The 9,332-nt window shown below is 51.3% G+C and overlaps 1 protein-coding gene and 1 long non-coding RNA gene across 3 annotated transcripts in view; one reads left to right on the forward strand and one right to left on the reverse strand.

Annotated features, from left to right (window-relative positions):
• The window catches only part of FBXO42 (F-box protein 42), a 97,664-nt gene extending 96,573 nt beyond the window's left edge, over nucleotides 1-1,091 (reverse strand). The window contains exon 1 of the mRNA XM_030537412.1: nucleotides 918-1,091. The gene's annotated coding sequence lies outside the window, so the exon portion shown is untranslated. The remainder of the gene's footprint in view (nucleotides 1-917) is intronic.
• Nucleotides 1,092-1,141: 50 nt separating this feature from the next.
• LOC115636952 lies at nucleotides 1,142-5,296 on the forward strand. Of its 2 annotated transcripts, none has more exons than XR_003997115.1 (4): nucleotides 1,142-1,219; nucleotides 2,621-2,787; nucleotides 3,651-3,756; nucleotides 4,920-5,296. It is a non-coding gene; the product is annotated as an uncharacterized LOC115636952 (long non-coding RNA). The 2 variants fall into 2 exon arrangements; XR_003997114.1 differs by lacking the exon at nucleotides 1,142-1,219 and adding an exon at nucleotides 1,685-2,002.
• Nucleotides 5,297-9,332: the final 4,036 nt, after the last annotated feature.

A 9,332-nucleotide genomic window follows, 5' to 3' on the forward strand; every position in this document is an offset into this window, starting at 1 on the left:
CCTAAAATGGTGAAGTTGCGACATCCTCTCAGAAGTTAGTATTTAGTGAGTAATAAAAAAAAAAGCAAATGGAAATCTTAGCACAATTGTTCCTCACACAAGCACTGTGCCATGATGGTGCAGAACCATCCTCCCATTCAGCATAGCAATCAGAATAGAAACTTAAAGAATCATGCCTCAGATGTAGACTACTCTGGACTGACTAGGTTTTGGCAGGAGCTGCGGTGCGTAATCTGGAGTGTAACTCCCTTATCAGCATTATATCAAAAGACAGTAAAAATAAACAGCTTTCGTTAGACACAGAGAACTCAAGCACTTCTCTAACAAATGGGAGGAGCAGTGTCTCCAACTCTTGTCCCCGGATTTGCTGTTGAATCGCCCCTTCCAGACCTCCCTCCCTGAAAGCAGGCACCATCACACCAGGGCAGAACAGGTCTTTCCTGAGCACAGCCCAGAGCTGGTTCCTCTTTGGGAAAGACCAATTAACACTGCAGGTGCTTCCACAATCACCTCCTCTCTCTGAGCCCTGCTGAGAGGCTGCAAGCCCCCCCCGCCCCCCCAGACCTGGGGGCAGCAGGAGGCACATAAAGCCTCCGCCCCCTCCTCACCCCCCAGGCGCGGAGAGGACACGCCTGCCCCAGGCTTCCACTCCCCTAAATCAGAGCCTGGTTTGGGGGGCGGGAGCTTCGGGGTTCTTCCCACCCCCGCCCCCCCAAGCGGAGCCTCTCCCCCCAAGTTTAGGCATTAACTGCCTCCCCGCGGCAGCTTCCCAGCCCCTTACACAGGGGCCCCCGCTCTAGACAGACGATCCCCTCCCCCACACACAGTCAGGGGGTTCACCTCATGGGGACCCCACCCCCTCCCGCAGCGGCCCTCGGGCCCCGCCAGTCGCCCCCGCCCCCCCCGGCGGGACTCACCTCCCCGCCGCCGCCTCGCTTCCTGCCGGGCCCGGGTAAAGGCAGGAGCCGGGGCCCTTCCCCCTGCTCCGCGGCCGCGCTGCCCAACCCCCCTCAGAGCAACGGGCACCGGGAGCCCGAGCCGCCCTCGGCCGCCGCCATCTTCACTCCGCTCGGCAGCATCGCAGCCGCCACGGCTCCAGTCCAGCCGGGAGGGGGAGCGCAGCGCGCAGGCGCGCGCCGGCCAGGTCACGTGACGTGTGGGCGGCTGAAATCGGGTTCGGAAGGTCACGTGAAAAAGAGAAAGGCGTCATCCTGAGAAGGTCAGCACAGGGGGCCGCTCTGGGGGCCATATTGGGAAGGTCACACGGCTGGGAAACAGGCCTGTAGGAAGGGTTAACCCAACCTGGCGCCATGTTGGGAAGGGCAGTGGCTGGGAGTAAACGAGTAGCCATAAAGGGCTCTCCCAGCAGGGACACAAATGAGAAATGACAGGCGCCATGATTGGAAGGTCAACGAAGAAGGGCAGGCTGAGCGCCATACTTAGAAGGGCAATTTTCGCACAGGAAAGGGTGTGGCTGTCACGTTGAGAAAGGCAAATATTGGTAGAGCGTGAGGGCAAGGAAGGGCGCCATATTGGAAGGGTCCCTTAAGAGTGCGAATGCGGCCATCATATTGGGAAGGGCATGAACGGGGTGGGCGCCATGTTGAAAAGGGCAGTTATGGAGGGAGTGCCAATGCTGGGAGCCATGTTGGGAAGGTCATTTGCATACTAAGGAACGTGCCGTTGCAGCTCCTGTCCCCCAGCCCTTTGCACCCTACCCTGCGTGCATCTGTTAGCTGGGCCGCATCCTGCATAGAGACCCTGTCCCCAAGAACCATGCAGGCCCATTCCCCCCGATCACCCCTCTCCTACCCTCCCAGGGGCAGAGCAGGTAAACGAGGGTTTTCCACAAAGGAAAGGTGTGAGGTTTGCTGCAGCTGCCTCTACCCACAAACACCCCAGGGACCGTTACTAACAAGGAGTCTGCTTCAGGCAGAGACCACACCTGGGAAACCGCCTAAAGGGCCAGAGATTGGACAGGATCCTGAGCAAGTGAATATAGGTGAGACTGGAAACATTCGAGCTACCTAAGTTACAGCAGTCACTGCCACGTCTGCTATGACATGGGAGGGAAGGAGAGTGTAAAGATTGTTCTTGAAATGTCAAAGATTTTTTCCCCTAATGCCAATATATTTCCCCTAAGGGTATATACAGCGTTTCTCATTTCTATATTTTAACCCTTAGATTTTATTAATGTCAACTTTTGTGGTATGTAGTACCTGTAAATGGGTAATGTTATGTAGTGTCATAGAATCATAGGGTTGGAAGTAACCTCAGGAGATCATCTAGTCCAACCCCCTGCTCAAAGCAGGACCAATCCCCAAATAGCCCCCTCAAGAATTGAACTCATAACCCTGGGTTTAGCAAGCCAATGCTCAAACCACTGAGCTATCCCTCCCCTCCACAGGTGTCCTTAACCTATTGTTCACAAAGTTTTTGATGTGTGAATTTCTTTTTCTTTAAAATTAGAATTATTATACAGAATTATCAAGGGCCAAAACCCAGCAGCCAGGCCAAGTGTTGTGGATTCACAGGGTCTGGTCTATGCCCCAGTCAGTAACCAGTGCCTTGCGAATGACCCCTTTAGTGTGCCGAATCTCAAGGACACATGTTTCTACAGGGGCAGACCCATGGACATCAAGACTGGGCCTTCAGGCCCCAACAATCCCTGTTTCTCCCTCTGGCTCCCTGCAATGAATCCAGCTGCCTGCAGGAGGCTTGTCCTGGGCACCTTCAGGGCACAATGCTCTCAGTGAGTATTGGCAGTGGCAGCCTTTCCAAAACAAGGTAAGAATGTATTAGTGACCTGGCTGCAGAAGCTGACAATCCTTAGGTTGTCACAGACAGGCAAAGGTTCAATATAGTCCATCCTGGTCAAGCCAGTGTAATGAAGGCTGCTATCAGCTCCATCTGGCTCTGTGGCCTTGGTCCCAGGTGTGAACCGCTGGGTGCCTCCAAAAGGTAGCCCTTACTCCAGCTGCCTGACACTTTTGCCAGTCTGTTCTCCAGCTGAGGTCACATGTTCCACCTCCTAGGGTTTCTTGTGTCGATTGTTCAGTCATGGGGGGTGGGGATGTCTCATTATCTCTGGATCCTCTATTGATCTGCGTTGTTCTCAACCAGCTCTGTAATGACCCAGTCATTCCACCCAGACAGCTAGGGGACACACACACACCTCATGCCCCCCCGCACTATTTCAGCACTGGTATTCATCCTTTCACATCCACTGGGTAGCAATGCAAAGCACAGTGGGGAACTGAGGCATGCAGAGGATTGATACAAATATTACGGAAAATGTAACCACTCCTCCACACCCAGGCCAAGTATTACAGCTGAGCAGCAACGAGATCCCTAGTGGGGAAAGAATTGTGCTCCCAAGCCCTTGACATGACAGTGACGCCCCTCCACTGAGAGTGTTCCGGCCATTAGTGTGGCGGAAGGACTGAACAACGTGTACAGCAGCAGATCACCTGATCCTGTCCTTGGTCCACCTACATAGCCCTTATGGATGGTTGCTCAGGGAAACCCTGTGGCCCTGGGCTCTGCAACACTGAGACACAGAAGTGGCGGAATGGGACTGGGGTGGGTGGCAGGATGGCTAGCGGCTTGCAATGGAAATATAGTGGGGCTGATCTGTGTTTCCACCCCAGGTGTCACTCCCTGTCAACTGATGGGGGAGGAGCAGTGATAAAAGTGGGACCCGGGCAGGGGGGCTGGATCATCCACCACGGTGCACAGGATCAGGCTGGAATGCAGGTAGGAATCCTCCCCCTCTGCCAAGTCTCAATAGTTCCCCTCGCTCCCCATGCACCCCACTCCTCCTCCTCCTCCTCCTCTGTGTGACACCACAACCTCCCCTCAGCCCCAGCCTCCCTCTACTCCCCATGCAAAGCACCACCATTCTACCCCCTCATTCAAAGCAAGTTTCCACTCACTGCCTCTACTGAGGCACATGCCTGCAGAGGTGAGGGCCAGGACTTGCCTGCGGGTATAAATCCCCCAATATTTATGTGCATAGACTTCAGCACATAAAATATTATGGGGATGAGTCTTAAAGTAAAATATTTCAAAGCATCTCATAGACTTTAAAGTCAGAAGGGACCATTATGATTATCTAGTCTGACCTCCTGCACAATGCAGGCCACAGAATCTCATCCACCACTCCTGTAACAAACCTCTAGCCTATGTCTGAGTTATTGTAGTCCTCAAATTGTGGTTTGAAGACCTTAAGCTGCAGAGAATCCTCCAGCAAGTGACCTGGGAGCCTAAGTGACTTGGGAGCCTGAGTCCCATTTTCCCAGTGCCTAAGTCACTTAAGTGCCTTTGAACATTTTACCCGCAGTCACTAGACTGGACATAGGCAGTGCATAGGGATGCTTCCCTCTTCCATCCCCCCAAGGGACTGGGGGGATGCAAAGGCAAAAAGAAGGGCTGGGGCCCCTCCAAGATAACACTAGTGGAAGTCGCTGAGGCCCTAAATCTCAGCCTGTGTGTAGGTGAACAGAGAAGCTTCCACAGCCATTCTCACCTGGTTTATTGCCCAGGACACACACATCTGTTCCGGATTCTTTTTTTAAAACGTGCCTTGGGACATTTCAGTTCCTTCTGGAAAGACACAGAAGCTGCCTAATGTTGCACGTGGAGATCAGCACCTCTACGAATGTTACACCCCTTCCCCCCTTCCCCCCCCAACTGCATGCAATGCATTGCCTATGCTTTCTGTCCTAGAGGCAACTGAGTCAGGCTGACCCTTTATATAAAAATATCCGTGTGGATAGCTGGAATGTATTCACAGCCTTTCTCAGTTCTGCAGTGGCTTGCAGAAGGCTTTGCCTCAACGCATGGCCCCACTATATTTGCATTAGATTCTGCCCAAAAGATGCAGAAGCTTTGCACTGCAAGATCTTTTCCTCCCACAGGCTGGATGTTTTGTTGGCGTAGCCTTCCAGAGTTGAAGACGACTGTACGGGCCACGTCTGAGAGCATGCAGAGAGAGTGGGACTGCAGATTTAGCTGTGTGGGGTCGGGGCTGCTGAAAGGGGGTGTCGGACAAGTGTAGAACCGAACCCTGTTCAGGAGGCTTTTAGGTGGAGTTTGTAGGATGCCAGTCGCCATCTGCTGGTACATTGCAATAATTACATTGTCACCATTCATCAGGGTTTGGGGAGAGCTGAGGAGATGTTCCCGGGATGATGGAGGTGAGGTATTGTAGATGGCCAAGTTGAGGTATGTTCCAGTAAGAATGTTTGCTTTGTAATGCTGCTGGGGCACTATTATGTTGTACGTTTAAGTGTTGGGGGCCCTAGAGTCCTCGCAAAGGAGTCTTTTTATGATGTAAATCTAAATAAATAACATGAAAATAAAGCTACTGCATTGCTCTGCAGTTGCGATGCACAGGAACACATAAGGCTAGGAAGAGTGCATGGCATTTACTTTTGGGAGCTTCTGTGAAAGGTGGTGGGCCAAGTTCATCCCTAGTGTAATATGACTGATTTAAGGGGAGTTGCACTAGAGCAGTGGTCCCCAACCTTTTCCGGGTGGCAGGCGCCGGATGACAAGCCACCGAGGACCGTGGCCGGCGGACAAGCATCCGCCAAAAAGCGGCAACATCAAGAGGTGTCGCCGCCAAAATCCCGCCGAAAATCAGTGGCATTTTGGCAGCAACACCTCTTGATGACGCCGCGTTTCGGCGGCATTTCAGCAGATGCTTGTCCACTGGGCAGTACATGGGCACTGCGTTGGGGACCCCTGCACTAAAGAGTCTTTCAGCCTATTATGGCTAATCTTCATATCAGAAATTCAGGTTAACCAGTGAAATAACAGCAGGAGGCACAGAAGGGCCTTCAAATGGGGTTCTGTGCCCTGCACTTACAGCAGATGAATTCTACACTCTATGTAACACTTCACCAGCCTTCTCAGAGCATCGCTGAGAGCCCAGTGCTGGGAAGGGCTGAGTGACCAATTCCCTTTCCACTTTACTGGGAGCTGAAGACATTCGAGGGTGACCAGATAGCAAGTGTGAAAAATTGGGACAGAAGGTGGGGGGTAATAGGCACCTATATAAGAAAAAGCCCCTCAAATAGGGACTGTCTCTATAAAATTGGGACATCTGGTCACCCTGAGACATTCAGCCCCTTGGCAAGATGAGTCCAGGCCCTAAATGCCTTCACTCCCCACACCCTAACCCAGTGACATATCCCAAGTGCTCGTAGAGTTCAGGTTTGTTACCACTGTTTGAATTAGTTAATTTTAAACCACTGTTCAAAGGGCTCATTTGAAACCTTGCCACCACTAAGCATTGTCAGAGGGAAGCGAAGTAAATAGAAATTCCCTGGTTTTTATCTGTTCTCTGTCCAGGAAGCTGAAGGATTAATGGTTTGTAGAATGTTCCAGTGTGACAAGTGCCCTCTTGGCTGACCCGGTGGGATTGATCTGCAGACCAACCTCTAGAGTTCAAAGCATGAGCTACGATAGCTGGATTTAAAGCTCTGTAGCTGAGGACTATGACAATTCACATTTTGTGTGTGGATCAGCACGAAGGAGGACCAGGATCATCAGGCTGAAATGGACCGGCTCGGTCATCACAGGCAACTTCACCATATAATCCCTGTAACACACACTCACTAGTGGGTTACACCATTTTCAAGATACTGTATAACTGTGTGGCACTGGGGTGATGTAATCTGTATTCTCCCAGCAAAGAACAGCAGTAGCTGCCAGGCCCTTTGTGGCCTAAAAAGTGGTGTCTCCACCAGTGATCTAAGCCTCTTCCCTCCCTCCCCATATTTTTGCTCCAGAATTTTGGCCACTGTTCAAACTCAAAGGAGAGCAGATCCTCCAAACTCCAGTCAAATCACACCTTCCAAGCAAAGGCCTCAACATATTGGACATATATAATTAAGCTTCACAACACCCCTGCACGGCAAATAAGCAGTAAAGAGCCTGACCCAAAGCCCATTTAAGTCCATGAGAGCTTTAGGAGTCTCTCCATTTGCTTCAATTCTGCTCCTGTAGAGAGAGTGCCATGTGCTGGATTATCACCTGATGTCTGAAAAGGGCTTACAGATATAGGTGCAGCCTGGCAACACTAGGTCACCAGGTCTCTGACCTGTACCAACTGGCTGTTTATCTCTGAGGATAGGAAATATATTGCCCTCTGAACACCATCTGACCTGAGACCTGGCTCTTTGAGATTAAAGGGGATGAAATCTCTCATCGACTGCTGTAGTTGGGATCAGCAAAGGTGCAGCCTCCTGGATATTAAATATCAGGGTTGGAAGGGACCTCAGGAGATCATCTAGTCCAGTGGTCCCCAACCTTTTTCATCTGGCAGACGCCAGACGACAAGCCACGGAGGACCGTGGCGGCGGACGAGCATCCACCGAAATTCCGCCAAGCGGGCACATTGGGGACCCCTGATCTAGTCCAACCCCCTGCTCAAAGCAGGGCAAATTACCAGATGGGTTTAAAAAAACCCAAAAACCTCAGTTCCCTAAATGGCCCCCTCAAGCACTGAACTCACAACCTTAGGCTTAGCAGGCTAATGCTGAAACCAATATAAGAGAGCAGGGCATTTTCCAAGAGAAGCCTTCACTCTTGGCAAGTAGCAGCTAGACTATGTTAACCTTCAGGGAAGGTTGCAAGGCCCTTCTTTATCCAGCCTTTTGGGGAGGGGGTAGAAGCTAGCAATTTGTGGTAAGAGGGGTATGGTGGTACTCCAGTACCCTGAGTTACCCTCCCGCATAGGTCAGGGCAGGATGTTGCCTCTGTTGTCAGCTCCAGCACCTCCTGCAGGCCACCAGCCCCAGACCTTAATCCAAGTCACCCAACTTCAGGCCCCTACCAGAAACAAGCCCAATCAAAACCAAATATTCTTCTGCGCTGTTTCTTATCCTCTTACAAACCTTACCTCAGGGCTCCCTCCCATAGGGGCCTGCTCTGCCCCCTATGAGCTTCCCTCCACAGGAGAGTCCTGCCCTTTCTGCAGTCTCGCCTAGATCTCACCCCAATTTTTCCAATGGCCAGTGCTATCCCTATAGTTTTGCTTAATCTACCAGTCCCAGACCTTCCTCAGAGGAGGGGAACAAACTCCCCTGCCTGAGCTCCCTCAGGCTACTTATCAGGCCTATCTGTCTCATCTGGCTAGGAGGCCAGGTGCAGCACATCACTAACTGGAATTGTATCCCTTACCTTGCAGGTGAAGTGATGAGGGGTAAGCTCCATCACAGGCAGGATTGATTGGGTTGATTTAATCTTCAGTTAATACTTTTTTGAGGTTGAGGTGAGGAGCAGCTGCCAGCTCAGTCTTTTTGATCGGGCTAATGAACTGTTGACTAAGGCGCAGAGGTCCAGATTTTGTATATGCCTAATACCATTCAAAATCTGGGCTTTAGAGACTAGGGTAGGGTCCTTGTGTGGACACTAAAAGGAATTAGATAACTAACAGCGATTCCTATTGTATGTAGGGTAGTCGTGGCCGAGTCCATCCCAGGATATTAGAGAGAGAAGGTGGAGGAGGGAACAGCTTTTAAAGCTGGTCCAATAAAAGTCGTGACAGCCCCCACCTTGTCTCGCTAAGGGTTACTACCAGCAAACAAAGCTAGGGTTAGTAGAAGTCAGGGTTGCAGCAGGACATGCTCCATCCACTCAGAACTTTCTGAAACAGGTTTCCTTTCTGTGCCATCAAATGTCACTTAGGCCACGAACAAGGTTCCACATAAGTATTGACCTTGTGTTTCTATGACATCCCTGTTTTGTGAGGATACGTTGTTAGCCCATCACTGAAACCCAACCTGGGCTGCTTTTTGTCTGCTTGCTGTCCTTTGACCTCTCTGGCCTGGGGAGGCCTCCCAGCAATTCAAGTTCCCACTGGCATAGTTCTGAGTGTCACTGGAACACACAAGCCTGCCCACCACATCAAGGGGCAGTCCCCCAGGGACTGGCCCAAAACCTTGAAAGAATGGAAGTGAATGAAGAGGAAAGACCTGTGCCTTCGTGCCCACTTTCACATTGAGTACACTGCTATCAATAACATACTCCAGCGCGCCATTAGGCTTTCCCAGCCATCACCAACAGATCCCCAAAAGCAACACATCCACCAGCTCCCTGTGACACAAAACCTTACCAGTGACCTCATATGCTTCTACATCCCTTCTATCCACAGATCGGCACAGCTGGTGGTGTCACTGTACATGCACTTAGGAAGCTATTGTGCTTTACCCATTGCTGAAGTGTTGCCTGAGAGGGCAAACTAGGGACTTTAGGGAGGCAGATGGGAGTTTGGCCACCTCTGCTCTTACAAAATGGCTTGGTAACGTCAACAGCCACAAGGA

This window comes from Gopherus evgoodei, chromosome 18 (genome assembly GCF_007399415.2).
Source record: "Gopherus evgoodei ecotype Sinaloan lineage chromosome 18, rGopEvg1_v1.p, whole genome shotgun sequence".
In the NCBI taxonomy this organism is placed as follows: Eukaryota; Metazoa; Chordata; order Testudines; family Testudinidae; genus Gopherus; species Gopherus evgoodei.